Source organism: Bos mutus, chromosome X (genome assembly GCF_027580195.1).
Source record: "Bos mutus isolate GX-2022 chromosome X, NWIPB_WYAK_1.1, whole genome shotgun sequence".
Classification (NCBI taxonomy): Eukaryota; Metazoa; Chordata; class Mammalia; order Artiodactyla; family Bovidae; genus Bos; species Bos mutus.
The window spans coordinates 91,298,777-91,321,074 of record NC_091646.1 but is presented as its reverse complement, the minus strand read 5'-3'; the positions used below and the strand labels follow the sequence as shown (position 1 = coordinate 91,321,074).

Here is a 22,298-nt window from a genome sequence, read left to right as displayed (position 1 = left end):
AAGGAAAAAGTCTATATTTTGGTAACTTGAACAGTACTTTTTTCCTGCTTTTGGAACAGGGGCCCTGCATTTTCATTTCACGTGAAGCCCCATGGGTTATGTAGGCAGCTCTGCCTGCTTAACTTGTTTACCAAGTTTTCCAGGACAGATAAGTTAGGCCTGTGACCTTCAGGTCCGACACTGATTTTCTCTTTTTTTTCCTATTCTGAAATTAAAAAAAATTTTTTTTAATTGAAATGCAGTTGATGTACAATATTATATGTTACAGTTGTACAGTATGCTGCTGCTGCTAAGTCACTTCAGTCATGTACGACTCTGTGCGACCCCATAGACGGCAGCCCACCAGGTCCCGCCATCCCTGGGATTCTCCAGGCAAGAACACTGGAGTGGGTTGCCATTTCCTTCTCCAATGCATGAAAGTGAAAAGTGAAAGTGAAGCTGTCAGTCGTGTCCAACTCTTAGCGCCCCATGGACTGCAGCCTACCAGGCTCCTCCGTCAGTGATTGACAATTTTAAAGGTTCTATTCCACATATAGTTATTGTAAAATATTGATTTTGTTCCCCATGTTGTACAATGTATCCTTGTAGCTTATTTTATACCTAATAGTTTGTATCTCTTTATCCCCACCTGCTGTGTTGCCCCTCCCTACTTCCCTCTCTCCACTGGTAACCACTAGTTTGCTCTCTATATCTGTGAGTCTGCTTCTTTTTTGTTATATTCACTAGTTTGTTGTATTTTTTAGACTGTCTGTATAAGTGATATCATAATTTGTCTTTGTCTGACTTATTTCACTTAGCATAATGCCCTCCAAGTCCATCCGTGTTGCTGCAAATGATAAGGTTTCATTCTTTTTTATGGCTGAATAGTATTCCATTGTATATATGTAACACCTCTTCTTTGTCCATTCATCTGTCAGTGGGCACTGAAGTTGCTTCCATGCCTTGGCCATTGTGAACAGTGTTAGTATGAACATTGGGATGCGTGTATGTTTTCGAATTATGGTTTCCTCTGGGTACATGCCCAAGACTGGGATTGCTGGATCATATGGTAACTTTGTTTTTTGAGAAACCTCCATACTGTTTTCCTCAATGGCTGCACCAATGAACATTCCTACCAACAGTGTACAAGTGCTCCCTTTTCTCCACTTCCTTTCTCTCTTCTTAATCCAGCTGCATCACATGGTTGGCAATAGTAATAACAAGAGGTAAACTGTAAGGACTGCAGAGGAAGGAATTCTTGGACCCGAGACCTCACAGACTGGGTCTTTGTCTTTGGCTGCAGGCTTCCCTGGGGAAGAAGCATAACCTTGGGCAACTACAGTGTTCACTGTACCTGAGGACACAGCTGTGAGCCATCAGCGGCAGGGCGGGGCGCCGGGTAGGCTGGTTCTAAAAGAGCACGTGGGTAGAACAGGACAGTATTTCCCACAGTCTGCCCCTTTGCGCCACTTCATTCACTTACTTCTTATGATAAATTGACTGCACTCGAGAAGAGCTTGTCCAGGATTCTGGGGTCATGTTTTCTGGGAAACTTAAAGGAGTAGGTAGGAGAACTCTAGCCCCTACTGCTGCTGAGAGTTGATTTTGAAGCCATAGTAGTTACTCCTCCTCCACCAGCTTTCATAGACTCCCCTTGGCTAGCACACCTATTGTCTAGTTGCTGTTAGTGGTGAAGTGATAAAGACCCTCATGCATGGAAGGTCTGAACACTGGGTTACCATGGTCTCTGACGCTGTGACAGCTGTACTTGTCCATTTACCATTACCCCTGGGCGTTAAGGGCACCAACAGATTCCTCAGTGGATGATTTGGGAGCCGGATTCCTGACTCTCTGGGTTGCATACCTGCGGCTCTACATCCTTCTAATGATTAGGAGTTTGTTACCACTGCCAGGATGGTGGCACTTTCTTTGCCTGCTAAGTCACTTGGCATAAGGAGCCCAGAGACTGGGAGACCACTGAATCTTAAAGTGTAATGAAAACCTTACTGTGTCCCCTGATGTAAGCATTCCTCTTCTGAGAATCAAGACCTGTAGATCCATATTGTGTGGACTAGAAGCACACGTTCCCCCAGTGAATCAATGGGGTTGATATGAACTGGGCCACTCCCACTTTCATCTCTTGGTTCCTAGATGCACATAGCCTACTTATGAGGCCACAACACCTTCTAATTGTTGTTTTGGAGGATGGACAATGTCCTGAAAGATGGAATCCCATCCTTACAGGACATTTTCTCCAAACTGGGGCATCAGCGGCACCATTCACAGGCCTTTCCTCTGCTTTATTGTGCCCACAGCTCCTGGGTGGTGCAGTATATGATAGAACCAGAGCATCCTGTGGTTATCTGCCCACACTCATGCCTGATTTGCTGTAAAGAGGGCTCCCCTGTCTGAGTTGATGCTGTGTAAGATCCCATCTCAGTCCAGTGCCTTATGGTAGGGGTGCTTGCTGAGCCCCAGTAGTCAACAAAGGTAAACCCATACCACACACATCTGTTGATCCCAGTCAAGTTGAATTATTGCCCTGTCCAGGGTGGAAATCAACTTGCTACCAAGTGGTCAACAGGCCCCTTTGAGGAATGGCGGCATATTGGGAGTTTAGCATTGTTAATGACAGGTTGGACATTCAACTGTGCCAATAGCTAAATCAGCCTTAGTGACAGAGGGCCCTATGCGATTGGGCCCATAAATAACCTCCATTCCTATGCCATAACTACTTCATTCACACATGTATTATGCCATTGTGCCAGCACCGGGGTGGCCACTGACAGAGGATGATGGATGTCAACTGGCAGAATCATTCTTTCTACCTGGTTGGTTGGTGCCTCTTCCGTGGTCAGTGCTCTCTGGTGCATATTTATGTCTGACACAAATATCTTCGTATGTAGTGCATACCCCCATAGGTCCCTTCCTCCACACACCTCTTCCCCACATTTGCTGGTCCCTGATCTTTTTTAAAATTTTTATTTATTTATTTTTGGCCGTGCTAGGTTTTCACTGCTGTGTGGGCTTTTCTCTAGTTGCGGTGAGTGGGGGTTACTCCCTAGCTGTGGTGAGTAGGCTTCTCATCTCTTGTTGCAAAGCATGGACTCTAAGGTGCGTGGGCATCAGTAATTGTGGCGTGTGGGCTTAGTTGCTCCGCGGATTGTGGAATCTTCCTTGTGAATCTTCATGGGATCAAAGCCATGTCCCCTGCTCTGGCAGGCAAATTCTTTTTTTTTTTTAATTTTTGTTTTGTACTGGGTTATAGCTGATTAACAAACAGTGTTGTAGCAGTTTCAGGTGAATAGTGAAGGAACTCAGCCATACATAGACATGTATCCATTCTCCCCCCAAACCCCACCTCCCATAACATTGAGCAGAGTTCCATGTGCTATGCAGTAGGTTCTTGTCGGTTATTGGCAGGTGGATTCTTAACCACTGGACCACCAGGGAAATCCATCCTCGATCTTCTAATCTTTCTCCTTTCTGGACCCTGACCAACCAACCTGGCCATTTGCCACTGCCTATGAGTCTATATATTTTCTTACTTCGGGCTGCTTCTCTTTCTGTACAAGGTAAATTGTCAGGCGCATTGGCTAGATCTCTGCCCATTGAGATTTCTCCTCACTTCTGTATTTACGGCCACCCCTGACTGAGGCTATAGTGTGACAGTCACTCATTTTTGGCTTGCAACAATCTACCAAGTTGTTCCATCTGTAACTTGAGCTCAGCCCTGTCACTTACCCATCAGCTAGTCATAAGGGACCCCCACACATGGCCCTTTGAGGTCAGCTAAAGAGAAGAGGCTTATACAACAGTGGTGGATGTCATGGCATCTAGATCACCTCTTCGTGCATCTTACTTGTGCACTCTGCTCCTCCTCGTCTCCAACACAGGAGTATCGTTCTCATCATGCAATGGCTTATGCCGGGTCTGCCCAAAGTTGTGATTTGGTAGATCTTACAGTCTGAGCTCATCATGGGTGGTTATGGTCATATGCAGAGTACATCATGAGAAACGCTGGACTGGAAGAAACACAAGCTGGAATCAAGATTGCCGGGAGAAATATCAATAACCTCAGATATGCAGATGACACCACCCTTATGGCAGAAAGTGAAGAACTCAAAAGCCTCTTGATGAAAGTGAAAGAGGAGAGTGAAAAAGTTGGCTTCAAGCTCAATATTCAGAAAACGAAGATCATGGCATCCGGTCCCACCACTTCATGGGAAATAGATGGGGAAACAGTGGAAACAGTGTCAGACTTTATTTTTCTGGGCTCCAAAATCACTGCAGATGGTGACTGCAGCCATGAAATTAAAAGACACTTACTCCTTGGAAGGAAAGTTATGACCAACCTAGATAGCATATTCAAAAGCAGAGACATTACTTTGCCAACAAAGGTTCGTCTAGTCAAGGCTATGGTTTTTCCTGTGGTCATGTATGGATGTGAGAGTTGGACTGTGAAGAAGGCTGAGTGCCAAAGAATTGATGCTTTTGAGCTGTGGTGTTGGAGAAGACTCTTGAGAGTCCCTTGGACTGCAAGGAGATCCAACCAGTCCATTCTGAAGGAGATCAGCCCTGGGATTTCTTTGGAAGGAATGATGCTAAAGCTGAAACTCCAGTACTTTGGCTACCTCATGCGAAGAGTTGACTCATTGGAAAAGACTCTGATGCTGGGAGGGATTGGGGGCAAGAGGAGAAGGGGACGACAGAGGATGAGATGGCTGGATGGCATCACTGACTCGATGGACGTGAGTCTGAGTGAACTCCGGGAGTTGGTGATGGACAGGGAGGCCTGGCGTGCTGCGATTCATGGGGTCGCAAGGAGTCGGACACAACTGAGCGACTGATCTGATCTGATCTGATGGTCACTTGATATCCCAAATTTACATGCTCTGACTCCATCAGGGCCAGTATCATGCAGGGAGCTGCTTTCTGAATGGCATGGCATGGCCTTGCTCTAGAAGCTAGGTCTAGGCATCTCCACTATGATCGTCTGTCAGGACTGGCTATCACCTTTATCCAGCATCTTTCCCCGCTACACTGATCTCAAGTATCAGGCTATATAGTCTAAGATGGAGGGCTGCTGGCACCTCAGTCTGAACTTGCCGCAGAGTCCCTTCCTACTCTGGGCCCCACTCAAGACTGGCAGTCTTCTCTATCACTCAGCTGATGGATATTCCCTGAGGAGGATTAACAAACACGGCACTCCTTTCTTAGTGGTGGGACATGTGAAATTCAGTAAGTCGTCTTTTACTTTCTAGGGGATGTCCCAGCATGCTCCAGTTCACTGGGTTGCTCCAACCTTCACTGGTGGGTAAGGCCGTAATTTTCATAGAGTTCATCTTTCACTCTCTGGAGTTCATGTGTCTTTTCAAGGGCTCCAACATACCACTTCTCGCCCATTTGGTTCGAGTAATATGATGCCAGCAACATGGTACATCCATACAGTGTTTTGCAGAATGTCCAGATGGTCCAGAGCTCTTTAGGTTATCAGAGAGGTTGGGAAGTTAACTTAGTCCTGAAGCAAGACCACGTGTACTGTTGTCCATCCTACGCAAATGCAAGCTATTAGAGATGGAAAAGAATATATTTTCTGGATCCCCATACATGTACCAGAAGTAAAGATTGAGCAGAGTAGCTGCTGTTGGGGCTACTACTTCATTAAGTGATCTACTCTTGTTCACCATAATCCATCCAGTTCTTTTAGGGACCAGTGAAGTGAAAGTAAAAAAGTGTTAGTCGCTCAGTCATGTCCAACTCTTTGCGACCCCATGGACTGTAGCCCACCAGGCTCCTCTGTCCATGGAATTCTCCAGGCAAGATTACTGGAGTGGGTTGCTATTCTCTTCTGCAGGGGATCTTCCCGACCCAGGAATCAAACTCACATCTCCTGCATTGCAGGCAGACTCTTTACCATCTGAGCCACCAGGGAAGATTTTAGGGACCAAGCTGGTGGATTAAATGGGGATATTTGGGGACCACCCATCCTGCATTCTTTAAATCATTGAGGGTGGCCCTAATCTCTGCTATCCCCCCAGGATGTACTGTTGCTTATGATTTACTATCTTGGCTTGATGTGCAAGGGGGGAATTTCAGAGGCTTCCATCTTGTCTTACTGTGGTAGCCCTTACTTCACTGGCCAAGGAACCAATATGGATCGGGGCCTGATAGCCACTGAGTATATCCATTCCAAGTAGACATTCAGTGACCAAAAAAAAATGACCAGTGTGTAGGTTCATGGACTCAATGGAATGACCATCAGGTAGACCTGGGCCAGAACTCCATTTATGACCTGGCCCCCTTGTTCTTTCTATTCGAACAGGGTGTGCCCATGGTGGTATTTTTTGTCGCTGGTATTAACATTTGTACCCTAAATCCTTGAAAAGTCTGTGCAGTCTCATTTTTCTAAGGCTCTGTTACCCAAGTAAATGACCACAGGACTCTTCAGAAAAGGAATGAGCCTCAACCAGTGAGAGGTAGGAATTGATGGATAAATCCTCCAACTTCTTTGCTCATCAGGGACAACAGTTCTGTTCTATCCTATCTCCCAGAGTCCCGGGTGCAATTGCACCCAGCTGCCCACAGAGGTCACCCAATGTTTAGCTCACCCTTGATTGGCCTTCCTTCCTGCCCTGTCTCACTTCTCCAGGTCATCACTGTGCTTGTTGGGACCTCTTCCCAAGTGAACTACTTGTACCTACATCCTTGTCTCAGGGTATGCTTATCGGGAACTCACACTAAAACAACAGTACAGAAATAAAGCAACCTGAGAGGTCACCCGTCTCCTCCTGACCTTTAGCTACTTCCCGTCTGTTCGCCCAGCTCTGCAGAAAAGGTTCCATCAGCCTCCACGGTAACCCAGTCTGATCTTCAGTTCTCATTGTCAGACCTTTGCTTTTAACTCTCAACCCTCCATCCCTCCCACTGGAATATAAAACTACTTCATCATCTTATGATTTGTTTTTTCCTTTTTCTGAGAGAGAGAGAGTAGCTGACCACCAACTTTGGTGTAAGAGCCTCTTATATACTTGAGCATGGGTTTTTGTCTTTACTTCTCCAGGCTGAATGATTCAAGTTCTTTGAAAGAGTGCCCGTCAGTCCCGTTTGCCAGGCTTTTAATCATCTTCGGAGCTGTAAGCTGTCACCCCCAGCTGCTCACCATAGACCAGCCTCCAGGCTTCTGGAGACCACCAGATGCGCGTTTTAACCTGGAGAAGTTCACCAGAGTCGGGGGGTGCCCCAGCTGCTATAAATCACCTTCTCCCACACCTCCTCCCCGAAGTCGGAGAACAAGCCCCAGCTTGCTGTCGAAGGCCATAAAACTTCTCTTCTTTAAAGGACCCCTTTGTTGGGCACGTTCATTGTAGCAGGCGTGCAAGTCCACCAAGGGCCCATAAAACTTCCCCAGGCTTTGTGCAGGTGACCCCACGTGCCTGCGTCTGAGCCATCCCACCCTTAAGCCCACAATAAAACTGCTGCTGGGTTCACCAGAGACACACTGGACTCAATTTGCCTTGTGATTTGTTTATTAGCTTTACAAATGGCTTTTGAGGCCAGACAACCTCTCCTAACCCTGATGACTTGACAGGTGGAAGCTCAGGAACTTCCCAGGGAACTGGGGGACTCTCGAGTAGCCATGGAGATTTCAAAACAATTAACCTCAGAGAGAAACTGTGGCTGCCCTTAAAGGGGGAGGCAGCCTACGGATGCAGCTGGGCTCTCCTGTCTTCGGTGGGCAAAGGTATTTCGCCTCTTGCTATCACCAGAGTGGTCCAAGGGCCGCTTTCTGAGAAGCCCCAAGGCCATCACCTGCTCCCTGACGATGAATCCACTCCAGCAGTCCCACCAGCCTTCGTAAGTGAAGTCGAAGCAAAGCCAATCAGCAGTGGGATGACATTTACCTCATACATAGGTCAGCAGTTAAGAGCCCAGGGCTTCAAACAACTCAAATGTCCATGCGCAGTAGAAGGGCTATTCATACAGTGGAATGTAAAAAGAACAAAGCGTGTGAGTAGTTCTTAAAATGTTCTCATCACAAGAAAAAAAAATTTTAACTGTAGTGACAGATGTTAACTACATTTTACTGGAGTGGTCGTTTTGCAATATATACAAATATTACATCATTATGCTGTACCCCTGAATATATAACATGTTATGTGTCAATTATACCTCAATTTTAAAATTATCATTATGCTGTACCCCTGAAATTAACATAATGTTGTATGTCAATTATGCATGCATGCGTGTTAAGTCGCTTTAGTCATGTCCAACTCTTTGTGACCCTATGGATTGTAGCCCACCAGGCTCCTCTGTGCATGGGATTCTTCAGGCAAGAATACTGGAGTGGGTTCCCATGCCCTTCTCCAGGGGATCTTCCCAGCCCAGGGATCGAACTCACATCTCTTATGTCCCCTGCATTGGCAGGAAGGTTCTTTACCACTAGTGCCACCTGGGAAGCCCATGTCAATTATACCTCAATTAAAAAAATCAAAATACATTTTTTTGAAAGAACAAAGCATGGATATACACAACTGCATGGATGAATCACAAACATTCTGCAGGGTGAAAAAAAGCCAGACACATGAGTAAATAGTACATGCTTCTGTTAATATTTACATGAAGCTTAAAAAGGCAAAATTTAATTTATGGTAGTAAAAGTCACAATAGCTGTTACCTCTGGGAGGCAAAGGGGGTAAAATTAAGTGGAAAGGGACACAGGAGAACTCTTTGGGGGGTGAAAAAGTGGGCCATATCTTGATCCGAATGCTGATCACATAGGCATATACATATGTAAAAGGTTTTCAAGCACTTAAGATCTGTGCTTTCCTGCATGTAAATCTACATTAGGATACTACTGAGAGGGAAAGCCCCAATTTCTAACCTACATAACTATGAGCTAATAAATGACTGTTGTTTTAAGGTGCTAAATTTGTGGTGATCTGTTACAGAGTCATGGAAAACTAACACACCTTGGTTCTATTATTGGTCCTGCCTCCAATTTACTGTGTGATCAAGGGTATGTCACTTACCCTCTCTGAGCGTCAGCTTCCACAATTCATGACAACAGTGACTCATCTCCTGCCTGCAGGACTCATGTGAAAATCACATGACTTAATGTACATGAAAGCACTTGTGAAAGAATAAAGCAGCTTATAAATGGAAAGTTTATTATTGTCACGTTCAAAATAAACCCCCAACTTTGACCACAGGAAATGATTCAGAATCAAGCAACCCAGGACTGATCAACCCCTATTTTGTTACAGGCCCTCAGCCGTGTGTCAGCAGGATATGGGCCTGGTGGTCTGGTGAGCCTGGGAGATAAATGGTGTCAAATTCACTCCTGAACACCGCCACCTGTATGCCATTTGTTCCTGCTTGAATTTGACATAGGCAAATGCCTTCACGTGTATTAATATTTGCGATTTTACCTTCCCAAAGTACAATAGATGGGAATTTTATTTTTCACTTGCTAGAAACCTCTATGCCTTCTGGAACCCTGTAACTCTTCCTCTGACAGGAAAATAATGCCCTGTCAGACGACTCTGAAAGTGTGAAACTGTTAGTCGCTCAGTTGTGTTTGACTCTTTGCGACCCCATGGACTATAGCCCACCTGGCTCCTCTGCCCATGGGATTTTCCAGGTAAGAATACTGGAGTGGGTTTCCATTCCTTTCTCCAGAGGATCTTCCCGACCCAGGGATCGAACCCATGTCTCTTACGTCTCCTGCATTGGCAGGGGGTTTCTTTATTGTCTGAGCCACAGTGAGCTAGCCCCCAAATCCTGTGGTTGTGGCCCTCTTAAAATATTATTATCACTACATCTTTGTTTTACAAGTTTAAATCTTTAATGGACTAAAATCTCTTTTACTCACAATGATCAAATTAGAGCATAATACTTAATCCATGAATCCGTTCTTTTTTCTTTAAATCTTTTACGTTTCTCTTCCTGCCCTTTCCACATGAGCACCCTCCCCCCGACCCCCAACACGCTTCCAGTAAAGTTGTGGTGTACACTCTCCCCCTTCCCGCAGTGAACCTTTGATTGAATAGCTATTCAGTGTTTATCTTATTGCATGTTTCAGTGTTTTGTAAATATTTTATACAGCTGATCCATGTAATGAATTATGGTTATTACTTTTTTTTTCCCTCTTGCACAATCCTTCCCCTGGAGTTAATAGTCATCTGGCTTTTGGGTTTCTTAATTTTTTACATATTTATCAGTAAGGCAGCTGTAAACTTTGCCAGATGTCTGAATCGCCTCTGAAGACATTCAGACACATCAAATATTTGATCGATTTCATTGGAAAATCTCTCTCCCAGAGCCATCTAATCTGCCCAAACCTGAACAGGCTGCCCTCCAGGCCTGATACATGCATGATTTTATTATTATATATTGAGCACTTATTCTGTGCCAGGCACTATGATATTTGAAGTGCACAACAATTTTATGAGGTTCATATTTGTATACCCAGGACAGTAAGTCTTAATGAGGTTAAATAACCCTATCAAAAGATGGGCTAGTAAGAGGAAGAACCAGGATTTTAGCCCATGATTGTTTAACACCAAAGCCCTGATTGGTTGATTCTGAATCATTTCTGGTGGCCAGAATTGGAGGTTTATTTTGAACATGACAATAATAAACTTTCCATTTATAAGCCACTTTATACCTTTGAAAATGCTTTTATGTACATTAAGTCATTTGACTTTCACATGAATCCTGCAGATGGGAGATGAGTTACTGTTGTCCTTAACTGTGGAAGCTGTGGAAGCTGAACCTCAGAGAGGGTGACATACCCTTGGTCACACAGTAAACTAAAGGCAGGACCAATGTTAGAACTGAGTTGAATTAGTTTCTATGGCTCTATAACAGATCACCACAAATTTAATAGCTTAAAACACAAGCCATTTATTAGTTCATAGCTCTATAGGTTAGAAACCAGGGCCCAGCGTGGCTGGACTCTGAGCTTAGATTCTCACAAGGCTAAAATCAAGGTGTTGGCTAGACCTGTAATCTTGCCTGAAGCTTAGGGCTGCCTTTTAGGCTCATTCAGGTTGGTAGCAGGGCTTAGTTCCATACAGTTGTAGGACTGAGGTGCCTATTCTCTTGCTGACTATTGGCCAGGGGTCACTCTCAGCTCCTAGAGACTTTTTTCAGGTCCTTGCCATGGAATGGAAAATTCTCCCTGATACCAAATATCTTTCAGGTGTTGGATCCTTCTCAGTACCAGGAGCCCAGTTCCTTTATAAAGACTCATCTGTTTAGGTCAGGCCCACCCAAGATAATCTCTCCCCCTTTTTTTCAAATTTAAGTATAATTTACTCATAATGTGCTAATTTGAGGGATACAGAATACCTGATTCAGGTTATTTTTTTTTCAGATTATATTTCGTTTTAGGTTATTACAAGAAGCTGGGTATAGTTCTCTAGGCTATACCGTAAATCCTTGTTGCCTTATTTATTTTATGTGGGCGCCAGCTGCAATGGACTGCGCAGAAGCATGGCTGAGAGGAGCTACCCCTTGCCCAAGGTAAGGGACGGTGACCGAGAGTGCCAGGCTGCATCGGCACAGGAGCGGCCGAGAGGAGCTACCACACGCCCGAGGTCAGGGGATGTGGCCGAGAGGAGCAACCCCACGTCCAAGGAGCGGCAGCTGCGCCGGTGCAGGAGGGCTGAGAGGAGCTACTCCACATTCAAGGTCAGGAGGGGCGGCTGTGAGGAGATACCCCTCATCCAAGGTAAGGAGCAGTGGCTGCACTTTATGGAGCAGCCGTGAAGAGATACCCCACGTCCAAGGTAAGAGAAACCCAAGTAAGATGGTAGGTGTTGTGAGAGGGCATCAGAGGGCAGACGCACTGAAACCATAATCACAGAAAACTAGCCAATCTGATCACACGGACCAGAGCCTTGTCTAACTCAATGAAACTAAGCCCTGCTGTGTGGGGCCACCCAAGACAGGAGGGTCATGGTGGAGAGGTCTGACAGAATGCAGTCCACTGGAGAAGGGAATGGCAAACCACTTCAGTATTCTTGCCTTGAGAACCCCATGAACAGTATGAAAAGGCAAAATCATAGGATACTGAAAAGGGAATTCCCCGGGTCGTTAGGTGCCCAATGTGCTACTGGAGATCAGTGGAGAAATAACTCCAGAAAGAATGAAGGGATGGAGCCAAAGCAAAAACAATACCCAATTGTGGATGTGACTGGTGATAGAAGCAAGGTCCGATGCTGTAAAGAGCAATATTGCATAGGAACCTGGAATGTCAGGTCCATGAATTAAGGCAAATTGGAAGTGGTCAAACAGGAGATGGCAAGAGTGAACGTCGACATTCTAGGAATCAGCGAACTAAAATGGACTGGAATGGGTGAATTTAACTCAGAAGACCATTATATCTACTACTGCGGGCAAGAATCCCTTAGAAGAAATGGAGTAGCCATCATGGTCAACGAAAGAGTCCGAAATGCAGTACTTGGATGCAATCTCAAAAACGACAGAATGATCTCTGTTTGTTTCCAAGGCAAACCATTCAATATCATAGTAATCCAAGCCTATGCCCCAACCAGTAACACTGAAGAAGCTGAAGTTGAACGGTTCTATGAAGACTTACAAGACCTGGTAGAACTAACACCCAAAAAAGATGTCCTTTTCATTATAGGGGACTGGAATGCAAACGTAGGAAGTCAAGAAACACCTGGAGTAACAGGCAAATTTGGCCATGGAATACGGAATGAAGCAGGGCAAAGGCTAATAAGAGTTTTGCCAAGAGAACGCACTGGTCATAGCAAACACCCTCTTTCAACAACACAAGAGAAGACTCTACACATGGACATCACCAGATGGTCAACACTGAAATCAGATTGATTGTATTCTTTGCAGCCAAAGATGGAGAAGCTCTATACAGTCAGCAAAAACAAGACCAGGAGCTGACTGTGGCTCAGATCATGAGCTCCTTATTGCCAAATTCAGACTTAAATTGAAAAAGTGGGGAAAACCACTAGACCATTCAGGTATGACCTAAATCAAATCCCTTATGATTATACAGTGGAAGTGAGAAATAAGATTTAAGGGACTAGATCTGATAGAGTCCCTGATGAACAATGGATGGAAGTTCGTGACATTGTACAGGAGACAGGGATCAAGACCATCCCCATGGAAAAGAAATGCAAAAGGGCAAAATGGCTGTCTGAGGAGGCCTTACAAATAGCTGTGAAAAGAAGAGAAGCGAAAAGCAAAGGAGAAAAAGAAAAATATACCCATTTGAATGCAGAGCTCCAAAGAATAGCAGGGAGAGATAAGAAAGCCTTCCTCAGCAATCAGTGCAAAGAAATAGAGGAAAACAACAGAATGGGAAAGACTAGAGATCTCTTCAAGAAAATTAGAGATACCAAGGGAACATTTCATGCAAAGATGGGCTCGATAAAGGACAGAAATGGTATGGACCTAACAGAAGCAGAAGATATTAAGAAGAGGTGGCAAGAATACACAGAAGAACTGTACAAAAAAGAGCTTCATGACCCAGATGATGATGGTGTGATCACTCACCTAGAGCCAGACATCCTGGAATGTGAAGTCAAGTGGGCCTTAGAAAACATTACTACAAACAAAGCTAGTAGAGGTGATGGAATTCCAGTTGAGCTATTCTAAATCCTGAAAGATGATGCTGTGAAAGTGCTGCACTCAATATGCCAGCAAATTTGGAAAACTCAGTAGTGGCCACAGGACTGGAAAAGGTCAGTTTTCATTCCAATCCCAAAGAAAGGCAATGCCAAACAATGCTCAAATTACCGCACAATTGCACTTATCTCACACGCTAGTAAAGTAATGCTCAAAATTCTCCAAGCCAGGCTTCAGCAGTACGTGAACCATGAACTTCCAGATGTTCAAGCTGGTTTCAGAAAAGGCAGAGGAACCAGAGATCAAATTGCCAACATCTGCTGGATCATGGAAAAAGCAAGAGAGTTCCAGAAAAACATCTATTTCTGCTTTATTGACTATGCCAAAGCCTTTGACTGTGTGGATCACAATAAACTGTGGAAAATTCTGAAAGAGATGGGAATACCAGACCACCTGACCTGGCTCTTGAGAAACCTATATGCAGGTCAGGAAGCAACAGTTAGAACTGGATATGGAACAACAGACTGGTTCCAAATAGGAAAAGGAGTCCGTCAAGGCTGTATATTATCACCCTGCTTATTTAACTTCTATGCAGAGTACCTCATGAGAAACGCTGGACTGGAAGAAGCACAAGCTGGAATCAAGATTGCTAGGAGAAATATCAATAACCTCAGATATGCAGATGATACCACCTTTATGGCAGAAAGTGAAGAGGAACTAAAAAGCCTCTTGATGAAAGTGAAAGAGGAGAGTGAAAAAGTTGGCTTAAAGCTCAACATTCAGAAAACGAAGATCATGGCATCTGGCCCCATCACTTCATGGGAAATAGATGGGGAAACAGTGGAAACAGTATTAGACTTTATTTTTTGGGGCTCCAAAATCACTGCAGATGGTGACTGCAGCCATGAAATTAAAAAATGCTTACTCCTTGGAAGGAAAGTTATGACCAACCTAGATAGTATATTGAAAAGCAGAGCTATTACTTTCCCAACAAAGGTCTGTCTAGTCAAGGCTATGCTTTTTCCAGTGGTCATGTATGGATGTGAGAGTTGGACTGTGAAGAAAGCTGAGCACCGAAGAATTGATGCTTTTGAACTGTGGTGTTGGAGAAGACTCTTGAGAGTCCCTTGGACTGCAAGGAGATCCAACAAGTCCATTCTGAAGGAGATCAGTCCTGGGTGTTCATTGGAAGGACTGATGCTGAAGCTGAAACTCCAGTACTTTGGCCACCTCATGTGAAGAGTTAACTCATTGGAAAAGACCCTGATGCTGGAGGGATTGCGGGGAGGAGGAGAAGGGGACGACAGAGGATGAGATGGCTGGATGGTATCACCGACTCGATGGACATGAGTTTAAGTGAACTCCGGGAGTTGGTGACGGACAGGGAGACCTGGCGTGCTGTGATTCATGGGGTTGCAAAGAGTCGGACACAACTGAGCAACTGAACTGAACTGATAGCAATTTACATCTGTTAATCCCATATTCCTAATTTGTCCCTCCGTGCCTCCCTCTTCCATATGGTAACCATAAATTTGTTTTCAATGTCTGTGAGTCTATTTTGTATATAGTTTTCATTTCTATTATATTTTAAATTCTACATATAGGTGATACCATATAATATTCGTCTTTCTCTGACTTATTTCAATACGCATAATATTCTTAGGGCCATCCATGTTGCTGCAAATGGCAATATTTAATTTGTTTTATGGCTGAGTAATATTCCATTGTGGGCTTCCCTGGTGGTTCAATGGTAAAGAATCCACTTGCTAAATGTAGGAAACATGGGTTCGATTGCTGGGTTGGGAAGATCCCCTGGAGAAGGAAATGGCAACGTACTCCAGTATTCTTGCCTGGGAAATCCCAAGGACAGAGGAGCCTGGTGGGCTACAGTCCATGGGGTCACAATAGAGTTGGACACAACTTAGCAACTGAACAATAATAGTAATATTCCACTGTATATTTATACCACATCTTCTTAAGCCAGTCATTTGTTGGTGGGCACTCGGGTTGTTTACATGTCTTGGCTGTTGTAAATAGTGCTGTTATGAATATTGGATTGCATGTATCTTTTTGCATTAGAGTTTTTTTGTCTTTTTGGGTATAGACCCCAAAATGGGATTTCTGGATCACATGGTAGCTCTCTTTTTAGGTTTTTTTTTTGGCTGCGCTGGGTGTTGTGGCACTTGGGCTCTTCATTGTGGCACACAGGCTTTCTCTAGCTGAGTCCCACAGGGCTTCTTGTTGCGGTTCACAGGCTTATGTTGTGGAGTATGGGCTCTAGAGCATGCGGGCATCAGTAGTTCTGGTGCATGGGCTTAGTTACCCCAGCATGTTGTATCTTAGTTCCCTGACCAGGGATGGAACCCACATCCCTGGCTTTGAAAGGTGGATTCTTAACCTCTGGACCACCAGGGAAGTTTCCTGTTTTTAGTTTTCCAAGGAACCTCCATACTGTTTTGCATAGTGGCTGTACCAATTTACATTCCTTCACAGTGCAGTAGGGTTCCCTTTTCTCCACACCTCTTCAGCATGTATTGTTTGTAGAGTTTTTGGTGATGGCCATCCTGACAGGTGATACCTCATTGTGGTTTTGATTTGCATTTCTGTCATAATTAGTGATGTTGTGCATCTTTTCATTGCCTGTTGGCCATCTGTATGTCATGTTTTGGAGAAATGTGTATTTGGATTTTGCTCCCATTTATTGATTGGATTGTTTGAGGTTTTTTTAATATTGAGTTATATGAGCTGTTTGTATATTTTGGATATTAACTCCTTGTTGGTTGCATCATTTGCAAATATTTTCTCCCATTCCATAAGTTGTCTTTTCATTTTGTTGATAGTTTCCTTTGTTGTGCAAACACTTTAAATTTGATTAGGTTCCATTTGTTTATTTTTGCTTTTATTTCTTTTGCCATGGGAGACTGATCTAAGGAAATACTGCTATGATTTATGTCAAAGAATGTTTTGCCTATGTTCTAGGCTAGGAGTTTTTAATGGAATCACATCATATTTAGGCCTTTAAACCATTTTAAGCTTATCTTCGTATATGGTGTGAGAGAGTATTCTCATTTCATTGATTTATATGTAGGGGTCTAGCTCTCCCAAGACCACTTGCTGAAGAGACTGTCTTTTCTCTATTGTATATTCTTGCCTCCTTTGTCATAGATCAATTGACTGTAAGTGTGTGGGTTTGTTTCTGGGCTCTCTATTCTGTTCTATTGGTCTATATGTCTGTTTTTGTGTCAACACCATGGGGTTTTGATTACTGTAGCTTTGTAGTGTTGTCTGAAGTCTGAAAGGGTAAGGCATGCAGCATTGTTTTTTTTTCTTAGGATTGTTTCAGCAGTTCTGGGTCTTTGTAGTTCCATACCAATTTTAGCATTGTTTGTTTTAGTTCTGTGAAAAATGTCCTGGGCATTTTGATAGGGATTGCGTTAAATCTGTAGATTGCTTTGGGTAGTATGGCTATTTTGACTATATTAATTCTTCCAATCCAAGAGCACAGGTTCTCGTTCTATTTCTTTGAATCATCTTCAATTTCCTTTATCAATGTTTTATAGTTTTTAGCATATTGGTCTTTTCACCTGCTTGGCTAAGTTTATTCCTATTTTTCCTATATTTTTTACTGTGATTTTAAACAAGATTTCTTTTACTTGCCTATTTCTGATATTTCATTATTAGTGTAAAGAATTATAATAGATTTGTATACATTGACTTTGTATACTGCTACCTTGCTGAATTCATTTATTAGTTCTAATAGTTTTGGTGTGGAGACTTTAGGGTTCTCTATATAGAATATTGTGCCATCTGTGCAAATACTGATGGTTTTATCTCTTCCTTTCTAATTTGAATAACTTTTATTTCTTTTTCTTGTCTGACTGCCGTGGCTAAGGCTTCCAATGCTATGTTGAATAGGAGCCATGAGAGTAGGCATCATCGACTTTTTCCAGAATTTAGCGGGAAGGCTTTCAGGTTTTCATTGTTGAGTATTATGTTGGCTGTGGGTTTGTCATAAATGGCCTTTAATATGTTCCCTCTTTACCCACTTTGGTGAGAGTTTCTGTCATGAATGGATGTTGAATTTTGTCTAAGGCTTTTTCTGCATCTGTTGAGATGCAGCTATCAGGCTTCCTGATAGCTCAGTTAGTAAAGAATCTGCCTGTGGTGCAGGAGACCCCAGTTTGATTCCTGGGTTGGGAAGATCTGCTGGAGTAAGGGATAGGCTACCCACTCCAGTATTCTTGGGCTTCCCTGATAGCTCAGTTGGTAAAGAATCCACCTGCAATGCGGGAGACCTGGGTTCGATCCCTGGGTTGGGACGATCCGCTGTAGAAGGGAAAGGCTACCCACTCCAGTATTCTGGCCTGGAGAATTCCATGGACTGTATAGTCCATGGGTCACAAAGAGTCAGACACGACTGAGTGACTTTCACTTTCATTGAGATGATCATATGGTTTTTGTCTTTCCTTTTGTTAGTGTGGTATATTGCATCAATTGATTCGTGTGTGTTGAACCATTCTTATGATTGTGGAATGAATCCAACTTAATCACACTGTATGTTTTTTTTATATATGTATTGTTGGGTTCAATTTGATAATATTATGTTGAGGATTTTTGCATCTATATTTATCAGAGATATTGGCCTATAAATTTCTTTTTCTTTTTTTGTAGTATCTTTGTCTGGTTTTGGTATCAGGGTGACTGTGGCCTCATAGAATGAATTTGGGAGTATTCCTTCCTCTTCAATTTTTGGAATAGTTTGAGAAGGATAGGTGTAAGTTCTAAGTTTCTTAAAAGAATCATTCACCAGAAATAAACCAGTCACAAAATGACAAATACTATATAATTCTACTTTTTTTTGGAGGTATCTACAGTAGTCAAATTCATAGAAGCAGAAAGTACAATAATGGTTGCTGGGGGCTGGAGGGAGGGGGAATGGGGACTTGTTGTTCAATGAGTTTCAGTTTTACAAGATGAAAATGTTCTAGAGATCTGTTACATAACAATGTGAATATACTTGACACTACTCAATTGAACACTTAAAAATGGTTAAGACAGTAAAGTATGTTTTGTGGAGGTTTTTTTTTTTTTTTTTTTTTACCATAGTTGCAAATAAAAATAAGTTTAAAAAAGAGAGAATCATTCACCAAAGATTTTTGTGATCTGAAGTATGAAAGAGCTCTTCAAAGCAGCCTCAGGATCAGGAAAAGTGATGAGAATGTCATAGTGGATATGGAGGATTTGTGCTCTCGACATACATCCCACACCTTCTCTGTGCCTTTCTGTACTGCAGGTCATGGAAAGCTAGTATTCTGAGTGTGAATTGGTTTCTACCAGTTTGATGCCATTATGAATAATTTGGAGGGTAGGAGTGTTCTATTGACAAGCATGGTCATAGGGTCCGTAAGTTCGTGCAGTAGTTTTCCAGTGCCCAACACTAGCTCCATGAATGTCAGCTGGAAGTTGTGGCAACAGCATACAAGCCTTCCTGACCTGGGATCACACTCTTGAAACTACCTGTCCCTGTAAAGCCTTCTGATTCCCCACCTTCCTGGCTGAAGTCAAGGTAGAGTAGCTCCCCTGAAGGCCAGTAGTTCTGTGATATCATTCTCAGTTAGTCCCAAAGGGCCAGCCCAAAGCCCGATCCTCCCATTCTTAAAACAATTTTGCAAATACCCAATCCCCTGAACTAAATCCCTTTCTGCTTACAATAACTGGGGTGATTTCTTTTCCTGCAACTGAACCCTAAGTGTTGGTGATACGTGATGATTAGGCCAGTGGATGTTTTGGAATTGGATCATGGCATCATGTGAGGTTTTGGTGGTACTGATGGAGGCCTTCTGTGTAAATGGACTTTGACAGTAATTACCATCTGCCCCATTTTCACCCTGCTCCCTTATGCTGGGCCTCAAACCCAGCTGGGTCTCTACTGCTGCTGGCCAATGCTTTATTTCTCTCCTTTCCCTTTTATAGCTTCTAGAAAACTCTTCCCCTCTTCTCCAGCCCCCTTACCAGATTGTAGCAGACTCTAAGGCTGTCCACCCAAGGCATTCCCCCCACCTCTTCCCTGCTAAAAGAATCATATTTTGTTTGGATATTAGGCAAAGACCTCTTAATTTTAGGTGATATGTTTTATGCTGGGTTTGTGACCCAGTCTTAGTTAATAAGGGGAAGTCTCCTGGGAAGCTTCTGAAGAGACTGTTTCTTCCTGGAAAGAGGCAGTAGTGAGGGAGTTTTCTCATTGCCAGATTATTTAAGACTTCCTCTCCTAAAACAGATACTTGATGGCTGGAGCTACAGCAGCCATCTTGACACTACAAGATTGCAGGCGTAGGGGGAAGCAGTCAATAACTAAGGATGGCAGGGCAGAGTGGCTGACAGAACTGGTTCCTCCACACGATCAATGGACCATGGGCAAACCTTGAAACTGCCTGTCTCCAGACTTCTTGCTAGCTAAGCAGTAAAGGCCTTTGGGATTTAAGCCAATATTAGTTGGATTTTGGGGTGCATGTGTGCATGCTAAGTCTCTTTAGTCTGACTTTTTGTGACCCTATGGACTATAGTCTACCAGGCTCCTCTGTCAATGGAATTCTCTAGGCAAGAATACTGGAGTGGGTTGCCATGCCCTCCTCTAGGGGATCTTCCCTACCCAGGGATTGAGCCCACGTCTCTTATGTCTCCTGCATTGGCAGGTGGGTTCTTTACCACTAGCACCACCTGGGAAGCCCCATTTGGGGGTACTCAAAGCGAAAAGCCTACGTAACTGATACTTCTAGCCCATTCCCGACAACTCTCAACAAATGCCCTTGCTTTCCTTTGTAGAGAAAATGAAGTCCATTCCTGCCCACCACCCCAAAACACAAGATTTCTTCCTCTGCTCTTGTCTCATAGCCAAGGGCCTCTTACCTGATCTGAGGCTAATTTCTCCCTTGTGTCCTGAACACCAGCTCCTCTGCAGAGACCTGGGCAGTCATCTTTCTCTCCTGCATCATTCATCTCCAGCTTTCCATGGCCCTTTTCAAACTGTGGTCTTGAGTAAGCACCCAAGGCAATGTGTACTCAACTGAATGGACATGTTTCTTCCTAATCACCAGGTAACTGCTTCTCAGGTGCCTAGTCCCCTAGATGAGGCCCTGGAGGTGAAAGAAGCAGAAGATGAGGGCTTGGAACTGTTCTCTGATCCCACAGTGAGCGGCTGCCCGGGTTTGGGGATGGACCATGGGTACTCATGCCAATGCCTGCTTCTCACTGTAAGGCTTTTTTTTTCCCTTCTGCCTTTTCTCCTTATTTTTATTGAGGGCATATTTTCTTTATCTTTAAGGCTTTTATAGCTTTGTATCTCTGCCTCGTTTTAGTATATTCTGTTGTTATGATTTATGCTGCTTTTACTGGCTCTTTACCCTCAGCACATAAACATGTTTAAGTTTTCCACAGCTTAAAAAAAATAAAATAAAATGAAAAACCCTTCCTTGACCCTGCATTCTCATCGAGTTTCAGCATGCTCTCTTTCTCTCTCTCCCCACGCCCCCTTCTGTTCGTCGTGAGCTCTCTGGGAGTTATCTGCGCTCGCGGTGTGTCTTCTCATCCCACTCAATCCTTAACTCTCATCTCCAAGACCGGAAACTCAGCCCAGCCTTACTTAACACAATGGGGGTTTTATTGGCAGGATGTGAGGAATCTCACACGACTGTGGGAAGAAAAGAAGGAAAGGGATGCAGCTGGGCCACTAGATCCCCTGGGACTTTTTTCTTGTGGCCCCCACACTCTCTCTACTCCCAGCTTCTTCTGAAATGATATCATTCTTTCCTCCGCATTATGCCCAACTTGCTCCAGACCCTTCTACCCCACGACTCTCTTTAACTCCAGTTTGAAAATCCCAGGGGAGGATTCTGATTGGTCCAGCCTGAGTCAGGTATCTTCCCATGGATCAATCAGCCATGTCCCCAGGAAGCAAAGTCCCATAGCTGAGACAAAACCCCAGGGAGGGGGATTGTGAGCCAGCTTCTCAGCTGGCTTCTCCCTTTCTGCTGCTGTTTAGTCGCTCCGTCCTGTCTGACTCTTTTGTAGCCCCATGGACCATAGCCTACCAGGCTCTTCTATCCATGGGATTCTCCAGGCAAGAACATTGGAGTGGGTTGCCGTTTCCTTCTCCAGGGGAACTTCCTGACACAGGGATCAAACCCTTGTCTCCTCACCTGCATTGGCAGGTGGATTCTTTACCACTGAGCCACCAAGGTAGCCTGCCTTCTCCCTTACCAGCAGTATTTGCTTGAAACTCCTCTCACACACCTGTTGGTGCCCCAACCCATGTGGCATAAGTCTTACCTCTCATCCCACTGCTGTCACCAGTCTAAAGCCATGGGCTGTGCTCTGCCCATATATGCAACAGGTCAGCCATGCTGAGTGATCACAGCCCTTCCAGCTGATTCAACCATGACCCTCAGTGTAGATCCAGCCCGGCTTCCTCTAGAGGACAAATGTGGGGGCCACAGACATGAAGCCCCAGGTCCCTTCAGGGACCTGTGACCCCTTTTTTCAGCAGAAGACCACTTCACTCCAAGGCAGTTCTTTCCTGGCGTAGCCAGCATCCAATGACGGGTCCTTTCCTCCACCGTGGGACACCTCTAACAGGCTCTGCATGTTTCAGCATCTCACAGAAGGTCTGTGCAGGTTTGCCAGGCCAGTTTTGCAGTTTAAGCCTTCCC

At 44.1% G+C, this 22,298-nt stretch overlaps 1 long non-coding RNA gene across 1 annotated transcript in view; it reads left to right on the top strand.

The window, feature by feature from the left end:
- LOC138986332 (uncharacterized) overlaps window positions 1–22,298 on the top strand; it is a 115,023-nt gene that overhangs the window by 53,803 nt on the left and 38,922 nt on the right. Inside the window, exon 3 of the long non-coding RNA XR_011463163.1 lies at window positions 11,457–11,716. This is a non-coding gene — a long non-coding RNA (uncharacterized lncRNA). The remainder of the gene's footprint in view (window positions 1–11,456; window positions 11,717–22,298) is intronic.